Source organism: Manis javanica, chromosome 15 (genome assembly GCF_040802235.1).
Source record: "Manis javanica isolate MJ-LG chromosome 15, MJ_LKY, whole genome shotgun sequence".
NCBI lineage: Eukaryota > Metazoa > Chordata > Mammalia > Pholidota > Manidae > Manis > Manis javanica.
In genome coordinates, this window is record NC_133170.1 from 30,750,216 (window position 1) to 30,767,440 (window position 17,225).

The 17,225-nt window shown below is 37.9% G+C and overlaps 1 protein-coding gene across 16 annotated transcripts in view; it reads left to right on the top strand.

Annotated features, from left to right (window-relative positions):
- Nucleotides 1–636: 636 nt before the first annotated feature.
- The window catches only part of ERC1 (ELKS/RAB6-interacting/CAST family member 1), a 724,558-nt gene continuing 707,969 nt past the window's right edge, over nt 637–17,225 (top strand). For 14 of the 16 annotated variants that reach the window (XM_073222497.1, XM_073222500.1, XM_073222503.1 and 11 more), the window contains exon 1: nt 637–724. The gene's annotated coding sequence lies outside the window, so the exon portion shown is untranslated. Of the gene's footprint in view, nt 864–17,225 lie in introns of all 16 variants that reach the window. The other 2 variants (XM_073222498.1, XM_073222511.1) reach the window with 2 other exon arrangements.

Here is a 17,225-nt window from a genome sequence, read left to right on the forward strand (position 1 = left end):
AAAACGACGCCCCGGAGTGGGTCTTCCGTGGTGATGCCTGGGTTCTTTCCGTAGGGCCGTGCGGCACTCCTGAGTCTCACATCAAATTCCTACTTCAAAGACAGCTAAGGGTGGGGAAACCAGCTTCCTCTGACAAAGGGTGCGGGCCGCGTCGTGGGAGCGCAGCCCGCACGAGCGTCTACCCCGGAGCTGCTTCCCGTGGCGGCGGCCGCGACGCTGGGTAACGGGCCCGCGGGTGGGGGGGGCGGGGGGAGAGACGCGGGGCGAGCTGTGGCTCGGGAACGGTGTTTCCGAGCTCGGCTCGGCCCTGCCGGCCGCCTCCTACGGCAAGCAGAAGGAGACAAACGCCGCCTCACCGCGCTCCCACCACCGCCCCTTGCCCGAGCCCGCCGGGTCTCCCTTCGCAGGGCCGCAGGGGCACGCGCGGGAAGTGTAAGCCCGCGCCCGCCGCTCGGGTATGGCGCAGGCACTGCCGCAGCCGGGAGTTACCCCACTCCCCCGCCTTTCGAGGCTGCAGGGCGTTGGGCGTGCTCCCAGGGGGCGCGGGCGGGGCGGCCAGCCAGAAGAGGGCGGAGCTCAAGGCGCCTCGCGGAGGGGCGGGGGCGGGGCTAGGTGTCTCGCGCAGGGGGCGGGGTGCGGTGACGTCGACGGGCGCCGGGGCAGGACTGTGGCTGTGGCGGCGGCGGTAGCGGCGGCGGCGGAGGCAGCAGCCACCCTGAGGCGGGTGAGAGGGCCGGGGTGGAAGTCGGGCGGGACCTGGAGCTTCCCGCCTGTCGCTGGCGCGCTGCTGCCTTTTGCCCGACTTCTCCCTCACGGCCCTGGCTGGGCAGGGCAGCGCGCCCCCGGGGAGGGCGGAGCTGTAGGTGAGGCTTCGGGACCCCTCCCCCTCGCTGCCCGTCCGTGTGGGGGAGGGGGCGGACCCCGCGAGGCACCCCGCGAGGCACCCTGCGGGGCTGCGGGAGAGCGGCCCGATGCGGGAGTCCGGGGAGGAGGTGGGCGGTAGGGTCCCTGGGCGCTGGGGGGCGCGGATGGAAGGTCTGTGCGGCTTGGTGATGGGCGAGGTGGTGGCTAGATGGAGAAACTGGGGAAGCGGAGGAGGTCGGGCGCGGTCAGGGCGGATCTGCGGGTTTAGGTGACTGATGTTGGAAGAGATGAGGGTTTTCCTTTTGCGTTCTGTGAAATGGTAAGACAGTAGATGAAGGGTTGTATTTCAGAAGGAAGATGAGCCGTGGATATTGCCTTTGAGGTAGTTGGAGAAGCTGTTGCCCTAGGTCTTACATTTCTACCTGAGTGGTTTGGTTATTTTTCTTTTTTTCCTCCTGGCCGGGTGGATGGGCCGGTGGCTGGGCCGGTGGGTCGGGAAGGGAAGAGAATCCCTATGCATTTGGCTTCGCGTGGGTTAATTGTGAGCGTTGGATGAATCTGAAGTTTTACACTCTTCAAGAAGAGTGAGATCTTGGATTGAGACAATTTCGTTTTGGCAGCAACATTACGGAATAGGACCCATCACACTTAGCTCCTAAAAGGTGTTATCTTCCAGTCCTTTGCCTATCTAAAAGATCTCTCTACAACCACCTAATTTGTAAGGTTTATACTGGCCCCTTAAGAGAAGGCCTGAAAATCAGGTGGTTGCTTTGGAAGACATTTCTTAGTAGTAGTTGCAGGTGGCTGTGGTTGACTGGTTTGTTGGATAAAACGAACAATTCAAACAGTTCTATTAGAGCTAATTATCGGATAAAGGCCTAAACGTTTTAAAGAGTAGCTGTCTTTTACAGCCCCTTTTTCAATAGGCCTTGACATTTAGTCCTTTAGTGTTCAACATTTAATTACTGGAGATTTTTATTTCTCAATTGCATGTCTTTATTAGACACTTTAAAAATGAAATGGAGTATTTTAATTTTTTAAGTTTTTGGTTGGCCTCTCAATTTCTCAGAAATGTTATTGGAGTCAAGTAGTTTTAAAATGCTCTTTAGTAACATTTTAGGGGCACGTGTCTATCACTTTCTAGGGAGATGTTACTAAGGGTAAACAGTGCTCAATGTTGTTTGCATCAGTTTTCAAAACTTAGCACATTACATCTTTTCTGGATTGTTACATTAATCTAATAATTAGATTACAGTATTTGCTGACCTTACCTATCAGTTAGTGTCAATTTAAGCTATTTCTTGTTGAGAAAACAGGTCCTGTGATGGACATGTATTATGTAATGGATGGAAGGAGGCATGACTCTCAATAATTCCTTACGGAGGAAAAGAAACCGTCATGAAATGGAATTTAAGCAGTGACTTTCCTAAGGCTTACTCAATTTATTTGGAAACAATGCCAGAGAAGTGCTTTCCTGTAATCAAGAGAGAAACATACAGATGTGAGTGTGAGTAGTTGCAGATCATTGCCTTTTTAACATGCCTACTTAATGAGCAGACTGTTATCTTCTAACAATACTGCTTTGAGTGACTTAATAGGAAACAGATATAATAGCTATTAAGTGAGGAAAGGTATGGTCCAATTTGTAATTAGAAATAAAATATTAACTATTCAGACGGATCAAATTATAAGTTGGTAAATGAATAGTTTTGATTTTTGGATTAGTTACTTGGAAGGAAAATTAAAGTTCATATATCTTTGACTTTTAAATTATACTTTGATTTAATTAGCTACATATAGGGACAAATGTGAACAAAGATACTGGGTCAGAATTTGTGTGTGTGTTGCTGAAATGACATTTGCAGTGGCTGAGGGTAGGGTGTGGTTCTCCTTGTAGGAATGTAATCATAATTTGGGGGAAATTGGTAGGTGGAAGTGATCTATTTGTCTTCAGAATTTCTTAAGTCCTGAAAAGAAACACTACATTTTAAATTTTCAAGAAATGTCACTTGTTAGTCATTAGTGTAATAGCCTTGTTAAATCTACTGAGGTAGTTTTTTCCCCTATTACTAAAGTCAGATAAGTACAGTTGACCCTTGAACATCATGAATTTGAACTGTGCGGATCCACTGTATGCAGATCTTTTTCAGTAACTATATATTGGAAAATTTTTTGGAGATTTGCAAAATTTGAGAAATATTTTCTTTAGCTCACCTCATTGTAAGAATGCAGTGTATAATATATATAACATACAAAATATGTGTTAATCGACTTGATATTATCAGTAAGGCTTCCATTCAACAGTAGGCTATTAGTAAAGTTTTTGGGGAGTCAAAAGACTATCAGATATTCAACTGCATGGAGGGTTGGTGCCTCTAGCTCCCGTGTTATTCAAGGGTCAACTGTATGTCAGCCTTTTAATTTTACATTAATATTGGGAACAAAAGTGAAGGTTCTCATGGCAACTGCTGCTCTTTTTCTTTATGCTTTTACAAATAGTGTAAGAGCTGTTAAATGTTCATTTTGTACATAGTGTATCATTGCTGGAGGAAGACCAGAGAATGAAGTATTTTGGTTAAAATAATATCAAATAGTATCAAATAATATATTGGTTATCAATTTTTGGAGATATGTAATAAACAGCATAAAGGTTATGTGGACTATAATTTATTTCTATGGCTCTTTAATATCTGAGCCTTGGGGCACTGATTCATTAATATATTCATTCAACAGTTATTTAGTGAGTGTGGTTCTGGGTACTTTTTGTCATTGGGGATGTAATACAGAACAGAGCTGACACAAGTCCCAGCCTTCCTGGAACTTCCCTTCTGGGGAAATGAAGAGGAATCCAGCAGAGGAGCTTGATAAGTCATTGAGTTAGGAGGAAAACAGGGGAGTCTGATGATTTAGAAGTGAAGGAAAGGAGGTTTTCAAAGAGGTGGGAATGATCAACTGTGTCATTGTTTAAAGATGTGTCAGAGTGTTGGGTAAGAGGGAATTCTGCTTGACTCTGAGGTCTCATAGAAAAATGGCTAAATTCTTTTTAGTGTAAGATGAGACAAAAATCTTCAGGTTTTTACCTTCCTGGATTGATTTAAAAAAATTCATTATTTACAGAACAAATTAGGCAGTCTGGGAGTGTACACTTTTAAGGAGAGATATGACTTTGTTATTATTAATCTTATGTACACTTATTTTTTAAAAATAGGTAATACATATACCAAATCAGAAGGTATAAAAGCATACACAGGGAAAAAGAAGTCTCTTCTATCCCATCCAGTTATTCCTGAAGGCAATCACTATTTCCAATTTCTTGTTTTTCCTGGCCAGTGAAGTTTTGTGCAATTATATGGCATTTAAGTATTTAAAAATTGCATAAGTATAAGTATTGTTTCTCCTAGGTTTTTTTTTTTTTTTGCTGGCTTAGTATTTGTTTTCCTAATTTAAGTCTAGCTACCTGCACACCTTTTGTTTGTTGTTTTATAACAGCTTTATTGAGGGATAATTCACATACTGTGCAATTCACCCCTTTAATGTGTATAATTTAATTTTTTGTTAAACCCTCACTGCAGTCAATTTTTAGACTATTTTTTATCACTCCAAAAAGAAGCCCCAAACACATTAGTAGTCATGCCTCTGACAATTTTTATATCGTTTTGTATGTTATGTGGGGAAAAATGAAATACTGTATTAGTAATTAAATGTCAGTGAAGCCAGAAAAGTGTGTACTTTTAATATGCTCTGACTGAATAGAATCATAAGTTCATGTAAAAGTCAAATTGGGTAATGTTTTATTTGGTTGAGTGAATGATTAGATTATCTAAATGTCTTGTTTTCATTATTCCTTCATTTATCAAGTATTTATTGAGTACCTTTTGTGTTCCAAGTTCTGGTGTAGGCTAGATGGATTCCATAATAAATAAGCAATAGGGTCCTTTATTCTTAAGGAGACACATTTTAGTCGGGGAAGAGGAAAGGTTAACAGGAGCTTGTGTGTGGTCTGCTGTGCTGAGTGTTTCCATAGGTGGATACCGGGTTCTATGTCAGCTCATAGAATGGATCCCTAAACTGGACTGTGGGAAGATCTAAGATGTGATCTTAAGGATAAATAGGATTTGACTAAATGAAAAGGATGCAAGCAGAGGGAACAGCATGTGTAGAACCCAAAAGCAAGAAAGCTGTAGGGCAAATTGAGTGATTGGAAATAGGTTGGTCTGGCTGGAATGTTGAGTGCTAGTGTGAGGTATTGGTATCACCCCTTTCTGTTAAAAAGAGTGTTGTCTTAAAAAGGCAAAATCATTACTAATTTGCCTTAACTCTTTGTGGCTTGCTGTCACTTCGTAGCTGTATAACTTTGGGTGAGTTACTTTATTGTAAAAAAAACTCAGTTAATTTTCTCATCCAAAATGGGACTAATATTCCTACCTTATGGAATTGTTAAGAATAAATGAGATAACACTCATAAAGCCCTTAATAAAGTGCTTGGAATATAGTTCAGTACTCAGTGAAAATCAGCTGTCCTGATGGTGGCAACAGGGTCGTGGTGTTGGTGGCGGTGATGGACAGTGATGAAGTTTCCTGATGTGTGGAATTCCTTTGGATATTGTGGAGCTCCAGAGAATTCTCAGGAGACTGGAGAATGATGCTTGTCATTTTAACTTTTATCTGGGAGGAAGGAAGTGAATATAAAAAACTTGAGACCAGCACTGTCCAATAGAACTTTTTGTGGTAGAAATGTTTTGTATCTTCACTGTCCAATACAGTAGCCACTAGTGATGTGCCTATTGAATACTTGAAAGGTGGCTAAGGTGAGAAACTGAATTTTTAATTTTATTAAAATTAAATAGCCCCTGTGACTAGTGCTTAGTGTATTGGGCTGCACGGTCACACATTTATAGATTGTTGAATCTAATATTGAACTCTGGCAATATTTTAGAATACATTATTTAAAAGGTAGTTTTAGAAGTCTGTCAAGGGGAATAGTGATCAATAGGATACACCATGGATTGATTAACTAGATCACATCAGACTATAAAATTGACGTGGCTCCTAGACTGATAAATAAAAGAAATGCAGTAATTGTATGTAGATGTTAGCTAGATCTTTTCATGTTGTCTTTGTGGAAGATAGAAAAACTATGTCCTAAATCTCATGAGAACAGGGACTGTGTTCTCTACTGAGGATGTAATAGATACTCACTAAATATTTGATTAGTGAATGGGTAATACTACAGCTAAGTGAATTCATGACTGGTTGTGAGTAGCTATGCCCAGAGAATAGAGTGCTTACTTTAAGGATGATGGATATGAGGAACTGGTGTTAGATGACTCATCCATGTGTGTATTGAAATGACCCAGGGGTGGTGACATAAGGTAGTGACAGTGTGAACTAAGCTAGGAACTAAGTTGCTAGCTTATCCTCCCTGAGTGTGGAGGATGTCCAGGTGATCATTAGCTGATATGTAGTAAAGAGGCTGAAGACTGATGCTAAATAGCATGAGAATCAGAATAACAAGTGTGTTACATGAGGGCTCAGGAATAATAGTCTGGAGGTAGCATTGGATGGAAGAAGAGTACCAACCTCATTTCCCAATAGTGGGTATGGAGTGTGAGATACTTAAAAGCTCCACTTGAAAGAGGTATATGAGAAGAGGTGTCCTGTTTTCATTTGAGGCAGAGGTAGTGAGAACTTTTAGAGGAATTTCTTGATAATGGAATTAAGTTTCTTGAGAGTATATTTTCCCACCTTTTTGTCTTCTTATCACTAAAACTTTAAAAAGTCGGTCTCATTTTACCAAAACACTCTTTTCCAACTTCATACTTGCTCTGTCTTGTTGTAAGTTGCTCTCTGCCTTAAAGCCACACTTTTTTGAAATAGTTGTCTATTTTTGCTGTTTGTCTCCATTTCTTCACCTGCGATTTTCTTCTCTGTCTTGTTTCTGTCTCCACAGTTTGGCCGAAATTGTTTTGCTGGGCTTACTATGTCTTTCAGGCAAATGGCTATTTTTCTATCTCTTTATTTAACCTCTTAGCAGCTACTAGTTGTCTGTTTCTGTGCAACAAATTACCCTAAGCTTGAGATGACAAACATTTATTGTTTCACAATTTCTGTGGGTTGGGCATCTGGGTGTGTTGTGTCTGATTCAGGGTCACTCATAAAGCTGCAAGCAAATGTTGATGAGGACTGCAGTTATCTCAAAGCTTAAATCGGGGAGGGTTTGCTTCCAAGGTCACTCGTATGTCTGGTGGCAGACCTGAGATCCTTGTTCGTTGTTTGCTGGAGAAATCAGTGTTTTTGCCATTTGGGTCTCAGCACAGGATTACTTGTAACATGGCTCCGTGCTTCCTCTAGATTGAGAGCTCTGTGGAGGAGAAGGGGAGATATTAGCTAGGGTCTTTTTGTAACCTAATTTCAGAAGTGACATTCTTTCATCTCTTCATTAAAAGGGAGTCTTCAGGTCCAACACATGCAAGGGAAATTAAGAGCATGAATACTCAGAGTCATATCATTCAGAACCATTTTCAAGGTTACCTGCCACAGCAGATTTGACACAGTTGATTTTTCCTTCCTCTGTAAAACTCCCACTTCTTTTGGGGTCTTCGTTTTTCTTCCTAGTTCCTTGGGTTTTCTTTCTTAAACAACTTTGCTGAATCTTTCTTTATCCATTCATTAAATGTTTGAATTTCTGTGGGTGATCTCATCTCCTTTATTTACTTTTTCACCTGTATGCTAAGTATTCATTTTGTGGTCTTTGCTTTTATCTGTCTCCTGAGTCTAAGGACCACTGTTGCTTAGTATTTCCATTTGGATTAAACTCAGCACATCCGAAGCTAAATGTATGATTCCTGGTTTTCTCTGGTGTTTGTTAATTCATTAAATGACACCACCAGTTGCTCAAGCCAGGAAGTACACGTAATGTTCTTGATTTCTTCCTCTCCTCCACCTTCCATTTTACTATTCCCTATTGATTTTGTAGAAGTTATTGCTGTCCAGTGATGGTGTGAATGTTTTTGAGAAAGTGCATCCCTTGTTGGGTTCCAAACATTGAATGAATGTTTAAGGTTCCTTCCAATCTTCAGATACTAGAGATACTAGATGTTGGTAGCTAGTGAAGATTTTTTATTAGGAAACACATGATCAGAGCTGTGGTTTAGAGATGTAGGAACTCCTGAATGTATTAAAAAAAAAACTTTATTTTTAGAGCAGTTTTAGGTTCACAGCGAAATTGAGTGGAAGGTACAGAGACATGCATAGCCTCCCTCATTATCAGCATTCCCCTACCACAGTGGTACATTTATGATAATTGATGAAACTTCACTAACACATCATTATCACCCAAAGTCCATAGGCAGTCTCATTTTTAGTGGTTCACCAAGAATGAAATCTTGTATTCCTTTTGATTTTATTCTAGTGTGCTGTGTGATGAACAATGGTTTTCATCTGACAGTCTCTTTATATATATTACTTTCACTTTTTCCTTTTTTGCTTGAAAGCCCTTTGTATAAAGATTAGATAACTACTATAAAAAATTGTCTGAGCCTCAGTTAAACATCTCTGAAATTGTGAAAATATTTCAAGAAGTAAAATTTTGGATCTTAAACATATGTTACAGGAATATAGTTTATTGGTTGAAGGGATTATTCCTCCTTTGAAGTAAGCCCTTCTTCATTGTAATATACATATAAAAAAGGACCTGGGCAGAAGTACTCCTTAACAACTCCTGAAAGGAACACTTGCATAACCATCTCTTATCAAACACTGGGACCTTGCTAGCATTGCTGAATCTTTCTTTGCCCCTTCCTAGTCGTAACCCACTTCTTTTCCAAGGAAGGTAACTACTGTGCTGACTTTTATGGCAATTGTTTTCTTGCTTTTATGTAAACTGATAGTTTAGTTTTGCCTGTTTTCTAACTTTGTGTACATGGAATCATATTGTACACATATTTTTATGTCTGGCTTTGACTCAGCATTTTGTGAGATTTCGATTTGTTGTGTGAAGCTGTAGTTTGTTCATTTTCATTGCTAAATAGTATTACATTGTTACACCTTAATTTATCCATTATATTAATGATGGATACTTAGATTATTCCTAGTTTTTCAGCATTATGAATTGTGCTGCTCTGGACAGTTCTTGTAAAAGTCTTTTGGTGCGTATACTTCTGATGCCTGTATTAGCCAGGAGTGAAAATGCTGGGTCAAAGAGTAAATTTTAGTATGATTGCCAAATGATATTCCTTTGTGCTTGTAGAAACTTACATGCCCTCAAACAGTATTTGAGAATTCCTCTTCTTCTATATCCTTGGCCACCAATCCTTGGTGTTGTCAGTGTTACTAGTTTCAGTCATTCTGATGGATTTATAGTGGTTTCCCATGGTTATGATTTGCATGTCACTAATTAAGTTGAATACTTTTATGTTTCTTGTTCATTTGGAAAGCCTTTTGTGAAGTGGTTACTCAAATATGTTCAATTTTCTGTTTGATAGTCTTTGCCCATTTTGGATATGAGTCCTTCATTGGTTATTTGTATTGCACACATTTCCACTCTACTCTGTGACTTGCTTTTTGTTCTCTTAATGGTGTTTTTTGAAGAACAGGGTTCTTAATTTTAGATCAGTTAATGTTTTCCTTTATGGTTAGTGCTATTTATGTCCTGTTTAAGAAATCTTTCCCTACTTTAAGGTCATAAAGTTATTCTTTACTATTTTGTTATTTATAGCAGCTGCCATTGCTGTACTTTTTTCGTATAGCACTATGATCTGTCTATAATTGATTTTTGTGTTTGCTGTGAGGTAGGAGCTGAGCTTGATTTTCACATGGTTAGCTGATTTTCTTAGCGTTATTTGTTTTGACAATTCCCTTTTCAATAAATTAGGGCTGTCTTTGAGCTTTGCTTTGTAATAAATTAGGGTTCCTTACTCTGTCCACTAGTTTCTTTATCTTGGTCCAGTTGTCAGACTGTCTTTATTACTGTGGTGTTACAGTGGGTCTTAGTACTGGCAGGGTAAATGCTCCTACCTCATTTTTTCCCAGGAATATCTTCTTGACATTCAGTCTCTGTCCATGCCTGTCATGGTCAGTAGTCAAGATGGTGTGGCATCTGCATAGGGATAAATATATGCATCAGTGAAACAGAGGAGAGTCCAGAGGTAAAACCAAACATTTATAGTTCATTGATTTTCAACAAAAGTGCCAAGGTAATTCAGTGGAGGAAAGGATAGTCTTTTCAACAAAAGATACCACAACAACTGGATACTGATATGCCAAAAAAAAGAAAAAAAAATAACTCAAACATTTCCTCACAGGAGAAAAATCTTTGAGACCTTGGGTTAGGAAAGGATTTCTTATATATGACATGAAAAGCATGACTAATAAAATAAAAATATTGATAAACTGGCCTTTATCAACATTAAAAAGTTTTGCTTTTGAGAAGAATCCATTAAGAAAATAAAAAAGGCAAACCATAGAATGGGAGAATATTTGCAAATCATGTATTTGATAAAAGACTTGAATCCAGAATTCTAAAGAATTCTTTCTTAAAACTAAATGATAAAAGCCAGACAACCCCCTCCTCCCAAAACGGGCAAAAGATTTGAATAGACACTTCACCGAAAAAGATATACTAGTGGTAATAAGCACTTAAGCTCACCATCATTAGTTACTTGGGAAATGCAACTTAAAACCACATTGTGATAGCACTGTACACCCACTAGAATGGCTAAAATTAACAGTTTGAAATACCAAGTATTTGCAAGGAGGTGGAGAAGGATTGTCGATGGGAATGTTAAATTTTGCAGGTATTTTGGAAAGCAGTTTGGTAGTTTGTTAAGTTAAACATATTTTCTATATAGCCTCAACTATTCAGCTCTTAGGTATGTCCACACATATGTCCACACAAATAGTTATATGCAGATATTTATAGCAGCATTATTCATAATAGCAAAAACTGGAAGTAGTCCAAATGCCCATCAGCTGGTGAATTGATAAAATACAGTATATTCCTATAATGGAATACTACTGAGCAGTAAAAAGGAACAACCTATGAGTAAATGTAACAACATAAATGAATCTCAAAAATGTTTTGTTAAGTGCAAAAACTGCTAGTTTATAATTTTATTTACATGAAATTTCTAGAAAAGGCTGTGGTTGCTGGGGTTGGGGTTGGGAGTGAGGATGAACTGCAGATATGCCCACGTGAACTTACTGAGGTGATGGACGAGTTCCAAGGCTGAACTGTGGTGGTGGTTGCACAACTGCATACATTTATTAACATTCATCAAACTATGCACTTAAAGTGGATGAGTTTTATGGTATGTAAATTATGACAGTAAAGCTGTTAAAAAACATTTGGGTTATTCTTGGCCTGTTTTATTTCCATATAAATTTTAGAATCAGTTTGCCCATTAAAAATAAATTGTTGGTATACTGATTGAAATTACATTGTAATTATAGATTAATTAATTAATTGGGTAGAATCACTTCTTTATAATATGGAGTCACAGAATATCGGATTTCCATTTATTTATATTTTTCAGATATCTCAGTAATGTTTTACAATTTTCTCTCTGTAGTATTCTTACCTGTCTAATGTAGATTCAGTCCTAGGCTGATGGTACTACAAATGGGATTTTAAAATAAATTATATTTTCTATTTATTGTTGGTATAGGGAATAACATGGAATTTGAATATTGACTCTATTTTGCCAAAATATAATGAATTCAAATAATTTTATCTGTAGATTATGTTGGATTTCTTACTTGCATAATCATGTCATTAATGAATAATGACTGTTTTGTATCTTTCCTTGGAATTCTTACACCTTTTTCTTATTTTTGGCTAGTGTCTCTGGCATGTGGTTCAATAGAGTGGTGATAGGAGACCACCTTTTTGTTTTCTCATCTCAGAGGGAAATTGTTCAGCTTTCACTATTAAGTATCATAATATTAAGCACATACGCATAAGACAACGCAAGGCCAAGGTCTGACTGATTTGACTGGTATAGATACAGTGAGCCTTTACATTTAAGTAGTTTATCACCTGCATGGGCACTGGAAAGGCGAATAAGCCAAAGATACCAGGCATCTGTGACCTTTGTCTCCCTCACCAAAAAGAATGACACCAAAATAAAATTGTTGGGTCACAACTACAGTGTGAGTTGTGGAATACCCTAATGAGGAGGATCCCATTAAACACTTTTGTAGTCTATAGCTCTTCTCTGAGATAGGCCAGGCTGAAAAACCCTTGCCTCATTAATTCAGGCAGTGATGGGGAACTGTCTTATGACAACCTCCAAGGGAGATTGAGATGAACTGGTAGCTATTCCTTATAGGCCTCCTATCCTGTCCTGTTCAGGGGGGGGATCAGAAGGCATCTGCCATGACTCAAGTTGCAGGTCACCAAATATGGGACAACAGAGCTGTTTCCCTGCAGATACTCACTTGCTTTTGCATATATCCTTTATTAGATTAAGAAAGTTTCCTTCCACCCCTAATTTGTAAAGATTAATAAATGTTAAAATATACCTGAGGCATTTTCATATCTGTTGGGGCAACCAAATATTTTTTTCCCTTTTAATCTGTTAATGTGGCTAATTACATCAATTTTTAAATTCATTTCTTCTGGTTAAAGAATTTCTAATCATTTTTTTCCCCATGAAAAGCTTTCACTTACCTGGAAACAATTACTGATACTTTCTTCTCTTTGGCTGCTTGCCTTTTTTCCTGTGTGTGTGTGCAGTTTTCTCCTTTTACTTACAGAGTTTATTATTGCTAATCATTTCAAGGAAGGAAGACTAATTTGAAGTTAAGATTAATCACTAAGAAGTTATTAAAGATCTAAGAGACTCATAGGGTTTTTTCTGACATAAGTATCTATGTTTTACTTCTTTGTGAGTACATCCCTCCATATCTTTTAGGATACATTCTTTCAGATGCCACCCAGTGGCTTTTCTACCTTCATTTCAATATTTACTTCACTTTGTTAGAGGCAGGTAATTGTAAATATTTCAGGTAGTTTTGCATCCCTTTCCTAAACTGCTATATTAGATTTGGCCGAGCCTTTGCTTGATGTTTTCCTCCCCTGTGTAAGTGGGAAGTTACTGAATAGAAAGAGTTACTGAAAGTAGAGTTATTGGCCATTTCACTTGATTTTTCTAGTGGATTGCTGATTGTCAGTTTTGTAGTAGTACCATGTTTTTGGTCCATTCTGAAATCATCTGCTTATTTTTATGCGTAGTGCTTGGTCTTAATAGAGCATGAGTTTTTATCTGTTTCTCTGGTTGTTACTAAAAATAAGTTAATTGAAAAATGGATTAAAGTTTTTGTTTTGGTTTAGATTCTCAAGTACCGGTAACCGTATGAATGTGTATTTCTACAGAGCAAGTATATATGAGTATTTTTTAAAGCATCAACCAGGATTTCTGTGAAAAATTCATAATTTGAGGTTGTGATTCTTTAGTTAAATTCATATTAAAATTCTTTAAAATAATATAGCAAAAATATTTGCCTTACAAAGTGTTTATTGTCTGGGAGTATTTGTTTCCATTATTTCTTTTTTTTCCTTTCTTCCCTCATTAAAAAAAAAATGGGAAGTCTAGTGTACTTCATTCATGTACTGACTCTATATTGTTCTCCATCTTAGCAAAATAATATTTGAGGCACTGTCTCTGCTCTGAGGATGTTAATGTCTGGGAGGGGAGACAAGAAAACAGGCAATTTTAATAGAGTGTGGTAAGTGTTAATAATAGGGGTGCGAACAGGTGGAAAGGAGTGGTAAAAGATGAGGCTGGAGATTTGATCTTGAAGGGCTTTGTAAATCATGTTACAGTCTGAAATTTTACCTTGGGGCCATGGCAAGACTTTGGAGATTTGAGTGTAGGAAATAACAAGTTTATATTTACATTTTACAGAGAGTGGATAGGAGGAGTCAAAGTGAGGCTGATGAGGAGGCTGTACCTTAACCCCACTAAAGCCTGAAAGTCATAGTAGTGACTGTGGGGATAGAGAAACAGAATTGGAAGCTTTCAGGGACACAGGACTGGGTAATTCAGTATCTGTGGTGTGTGTACACATCATGGGAGGAAGACAGTTGATGGGAAGGGAGGAGACCAAGGTGAGTTGCAGCAGCAGATAGGCTAAAAGCCGTGCTGTCCAATACATATGGTAGCCATATGTGCCTATTTGAAGTATTTTAAATGAAATAAGATTTAAAATTAAGTTCTTCAGTTGTACTAGCTGTATTTTGTGTGCTCAGTAGGCAGATGGGACTAATGGCCTCTGTGTTTGGACTGTGCAGATACATAACATTTATTTCCATTGTCACAGAAAGTTCTGTTGCACAGCACTGGTATTTAGTTTTTGGTACCTACTACCTTTTCCCTTAGAGGGAAGTCAAAATAGCAGAAAGTGTCCTCCATTCTCCTGAGAACTCTGACTCCACAACACCCTAAGAGATTCTGTGAGTCAGACACAGCCATAACCGTGCCCCTCCACCCCGCACCAGTCCTCACCAAATATGTAACATTTCCATAATAATGAAAGGTTATACTGCATTGGATACCACTGAGCTAGAGGAATGGTGATGCCATTCATTGAGCAATTGGTGTCCGTAGTGGGGGCAACTGGAACCTCTAGGAAATACTGTCCAATTAAAACATAATATGAGCCGCATATATAATTAAAATTTTAGTAGCTGTATTATAAAGTGAAAAGGAACTGTTAGGTTTTATAATTTTTATATTTTATTTGCCCCAATACATCCAAAATAATATTTTTAACATATTGAAATATATGATAATTAAAATATTAATGAGCAATTTTGCAGTCTTTTCATACTAAGTCTTTGGAATCAGTTGTATGTATTTCTTTTACAACATCTCTTAATTCAGATGCTAAGTTTTTATCAGAAATACTTGATCTGATTTAGATTTCAAAAAATTTACAGTTGAAAAAGTGGAATCACCTACCTAACTAGTTCCAAACATGCTTAAAAGTTTTCCAGTAACTGAATTAAGTATCAGTATTTAAATTTAACTTTTAATTCCAATGAAATATAGAATTTGGTTTCTCAGTCTCATTAGCTACACTTCAAGTGCTCAGCATTTGTGTGTGAACTGGTGGCTAGCATATTGAACAGCTCTGGAGTAACCCAGTGCATTCAGCTGATAGTTGGAAATTCAGATGTGGATCTCACACAGCTAGATGGCAGGGACTATGAGGAATGTGGAGAAGAAAAACAAGTTTGTGACTGAAGGAACAAAATAGTAGTAGACTCAGAGACTCCAAGAAGGGACTAGTGGTTACCAAAGGGGAGGGGTGTGGGAGGCCGGTGAGGAGGGAGGGAGAAGGGGATTGAGGGGTATTATGTTTAGTACACATGGTCACTGGGAGAACAGTGTAGCACAGAGAAGGCACACAGTGGATCTGTGGCATCTTGCTACACTGATGGGCAGTGACTGCACTGGGGTATGGGTGGGGACTTGATAATATGGATAAATATAGTAACCACATTGTTTTTTCATGTGAAACCTTCAAAAGAGTGTATATCAATAATACCTTAATAAAAAATTAAAAAAAAAACAAGTTTGTGATTTTGGACAAACTGATGTTCTTTTCTGTGCTCCATTAAAAGAAAATCTATAAATGCATCTGGTGAGAGTAAAATAGATAAGCATGTGGCATATTGTAGTGGTTAAGAGCCTGATTTTAAGAGTCAGATGTTTAATCTTGGGCAACTTACAGAGCCTTTCTAAGCTTTGGTATTCTTACTCAGAAATGTGACAATCTTTCTAAGAGGTTTTGCTGGAAGGGTTAAAGGAAGTACTGTGGCAGGCATTTACCACATGTAATACCATGTCTCCTTTATCTCTAAAGTATCCTTTCTTGTGGAGTGTTCCATTAATTTAATAACTTATTCTTTTTTTCTCTTAGGGAAAAAACCCTGTTTTTAATTACATATGTTGTTATAAGCTGAATCCCAATTTCAGAAACTTTATGAAAAAAAGTATAAAAATGTAATATACTTACTGTTCATACTGATGAATGCTCATTATGATCTACATATTATGTTAAATGCTTTATGTGATGATGTGCTCATTATGATCTACATATTATGTTAAATGCTTTATAAATGGACAGTGTAACATGGTATTTCTATTGTAAAGTTTCACTTCAGTAGACTTTGTAATAGAAAATCTGTTTTAATTCTGGAACTTTGAAATGTATTACGGTCTAACCTCTTTTTCTTGGTTATTCCAGTAACCACTGAATTCTTGAATCTCTTTGGATATTCTTAAATTTATGATTTCACAGTACTCGGCTAAATCTGTAGAATTTAAGGGTCTCTAATTCTACATTTGGGTATATACATGTAAAGAATTGTGATTGAAGAAAATTCCCTCGGTTGAATTTATTCAGAGAAGGTTGGTAACAGAGTGGAGAAAAATGGACTCTCTCAGGTCAAAGAGAAAAGAATTTATGATTTCTAAATGGCTCTGCAATTTTTTTTCCAAGTCTTTCCTCAGATCTCATTTTGTGCATTTTATCTGTGCCGGCACCATTCCTGAGGTATATTGGAGAACAGGAGAAACATTTTTAAAATGCTTACCTCATCTGTTGTATACCCGGTGTGTGCTAGGAAATCTTGCTTTCTGTAGTTTCCTGTTTAATCACCCAGTCTGAAATAATATTAGACATTTTACATCTGTATTATTACAAATAATGAAATATTTTTATGATGCCTTTAGGGCCAACAGATAGGTTTGATATTTTGTGCCAGCTACATTTGGTGGTGACAGCTGAAGTGCTGTGTTAGGAAGAATTTTGAGACCAGTCCAGAAGGAAGGAATGCACATTTAGTGCCTTTTCCTTTTTTTCTGTTTAAATCTTTTAAACATTTTTCCTTTAAAAAAAGGAATATTAGGATAATTTTGACTATTATGAAAGTAAACAGATGTCTTCCCTTTCTTTTTGCTGTCTTCTATGTATATTTGCAAAATTGAGAGTATATTGTATGTTAAAATGTTTATCTACTTTCATTTACTGTTTACATACATTTTATATGTAAGACATTGGTTGTAAATAATACATTTTTTTGTAGGTGGCATGTTAAATAATAAAGATTTCACTTAAACATTACCCAGTTGAATGAGTACTGAAGCTTGTGTATCATAATTGATAGTGTCGTTGGTTTTCTTTACATTTTGGGTGATTTTAGTAGGTTGGTTTCCCTGTTCGTGGAATTATCAGATCAAAAGATATGAATATTTTTAAGACCCTTAACATAACCATTTTAAAACTTGCTGCTTCCTAAATGCTGTTGTTATTTTAAAGAAATAAAACAGTGAGTACCTACAATTCTCCATTTA